The sequence below is a fragment of the Sminthopsis crassicaudata genome, chromosome 3, assembly GCF_048593235.1.
Source record: "Sminthopsis crassicaudata isolate SCR6 chromosome 3, ASM4859323v1, whole genome shotgun sequence".
NCBI lineage: Eukaryota > Metazoa > Chordata > Mammalia > Dasyuromorphia > Dasyuridae > Sminthopsis > Sminthopsis crassicaudata.
Window position 1 is genome coordinate 15,018,618 of NC_133619.1, and position 2,987 is coordinate 15,021,604.

Below are 2,987 nucleotides of genomic sequence, written 5' to 3' on the forward strand. Positions count from 1 at the left end.
AGAAAGAAAGAAAGAAAGAAAAGAAAGAAAGAAAGAAAGAAAGAAAGAAAGAAAGAAAGAAAGAAAGAAAGAAAGAAAGAAAGAAAGAAAGAAAGAAAGAAAGAAAGAAAGAAAGAAAGAAGGAAAGAAAGAAAAAGACTTGAGTTCAAATCCTGACTCAGACAGTAGCAATGAGACCCTGGGAAAGTCATTTAACCTTTAGTAGCCTCAGTTTCCTCACCTGTAAAATAGAAACAATACTAGCCCTTGCTTTGCCAGGTTGTCAGGATCAAATGAGAAAATATCTGTAAAGTGCTTTTTCAAAGCTCACCCTGCCATTTAAGTGCCGACAACACACACATGTACAAACCCTAAGGATTCTATAAACTCTCGCTGTTGTTAGAATGATTAAGGGGGATTTGAAGGCAGACCCCAATGGTCCCAGTGCAGCCCCCTTTTCTTGACACTATATCACTTCTGTGATGGGGGAGGGGAGGTCACGAGAAAGAAAAGGAAGGAAGAGATCAGCTACCAAAATGTTCGTAGAAGGACCCATGACAACGTCACCTTCCAAATGAATGGCAACAGAGCCATGCTCCCAGCCAGGGGCTCACCCTGGCACTGCCGCCTTTCTCTGCTTGGCAGAGCCCTCAAGATTTCCTACACAGGACCAAAAATAGCAAGCATTTGTCTTGAGGGGGCACGGCTATAATAAGCAGCCACTGGGAGCCATACCTAGCTGCTCATTCATTTGGAGGCAGCCTATAATTATTTCGCTGAAATTAGACACAAATTACGCCGGCACTTCCGGAACCCTTTCTCCTGGACGACATCAGGGAAAAAAGGGGGGGTGGGGGTGTTCTTGCCACTTCGATTTCTTTTAGCCCATGATTTCTAATAGAACATTCACAAAGGACTGGTTAATGCTTTGATGACCTAATCATTTCAAGGATCTGGTTTTTAAAGTTTTGTTTTTTCCGTTTGGAGAGAGAATGAGCATAAGCTGAAGAAGAGCATCTTGGGGAAGAGGAAGAACATTTGGACTTCTGAATTCAAGAGCGTCCTTGCCTCAGACGTGGAGTCTGTTTAAAGGATGAGGAACAGTAAGAATCACAGAATTGTAGTGTTGTAAGGAGCCTCAGAGGCTGTCCAGGGCAACTCAGAGCTAGAAAATAATGCCTTCTCCAACATCCCAAGGACCATCCAACTCTGGCTGAAGACTTCCAATGAGGGGAAATGCACTGGAAGCCATTCTCCTCTGGGGTAGCTTTCATGGTTAGGAAGTTTTCTTTTATTGCACATCTGGAAGGAAGAAAGAACCAAAGCAGGCCTGTTGGACTCCCACTCTGTCTCCTAATTTCTCCCTCTTTCTCCTAGGTCTGTCTCTTGAGTCAGACAAAACAAGGCAGTCGCTCTTTCACTAGACAGCCCTTCAAATAGGGAAGCCCCTTCAGGTGTCCCTCCTCTGCACCTCCAGCCTGTTTTTCTCTAGACTAAACATTCCCAGTTTCTCCAGAGAATCCTCAGAGGTCATGGGCATTTTCATGTGATGGAGGTGGCCATCCATTCGACACGACTCTAGTAGTTTCCGGCTCCTTTCTCTAGCACTTCCCTCTGACATCCTAAAAGTCCACAGGGCAAAACTCATCTGTTTGTGTAAGAAAAGCTGTGGACTTGAAGCCAGAAAATGGAGGTTCTAGACTCAGCTCAATCATTAGCTGGCTGTGAGGCTGGACACTCTGCCCCTTCATTTTCCTCATCTCTGAAATAAGAGCATTGGATCCGCGTTCTCCACGGTGCCTTCTAGCCCTAAGATTCTATCATTCTGTGAAATGTCTGTTAAAAGGAAACTGAGAACAATATTTATAGTTACCACCGTTCTTGGGCTAAAAGTGGTCAATATGAAAAAATTGAGTGTATTTATGGTCTTTCCGTTGCATTGTTAGAAAACAGGAAAGCATGAGCTGGTTTTCCACAAGCCGGCAGAAGGTCCAGCTCCACTCTGGAGCATGCTGGAGCCCTCAGTTACAGGAACTCCAAATTAATAAACACATCAACCCTGGCGCTTGTCTTCTTGCCCCTTTGCTGGAATAATATTTTAGCTTGCAAAAGGAGGACCCTTTAGAAAGCTATAGTTGGGTTAGTTTACTTACTAACTACGGAAATGTTTGCTCCCTTGACTTGTGGCCCATGTGAACCTTTAGATGATAGAGTTGAGAGACCCTCAGCCAGATGGCTCTAAAGCAGGGATCCTGAACGTGGGGTCCATGAACATCTAGAAAAAATATTTGGACAACTGTATTTCAGCGGAATCGGCTCCCTTTGTCGAGACATCTGTGCTGTTTTATGCTTTGAAAAACCTGACTCTGAGAAAGGGTGTCTGAGTTTCGCCAGACTGACTGCCCGAGGGGTCCAGCACACAAAGAAAGCCAAGAACCTCCTGCTTGAAGAGCTCCATTTCTGTTGTTCTAATGCCCTCTAGTCACCTTGGAGAAATAACATACAGATTTAAACTAAGATTTTAAAAGCATTTTACCCCTTCCCTTTCCTGCATTTGATGGCTTGTGTGGTAAATTAAGTTGGGGAGGTATTATTATTCCCATTTTATAGATAAGGAAAATTGTTTGAAATTGATTGATTGATTTCTGGAGTTCCCACTATGGCCAATTAGCAGAAGCCAGATTTGAATCCATATCTTCTTCCCCCCCCCCCCCCGGCCAGCTTTTTCACTTTGCCAAGATGTCTCAGTTCAGTGTGTGCTTAAAATCTTGGATGACATATTCAAATGTGGTCTCAGACACTTAACACTTCCTGGCTGTGTGACCCTGGGCAAGTCACTTAACCCCAGCCTCAGGGGAAAAAGAAAAAAAAAATTTGGATGACATAACCTTATAAGCTCAGTTTGAAAGGTGTTGTTGGAGAAGAAGTGAGGTAATCTCATACTTCCACTGGTGAGGTGGAAGCCTCTGGGCGCACAATGATTCCCACCATATTGGACTGGACGTGGT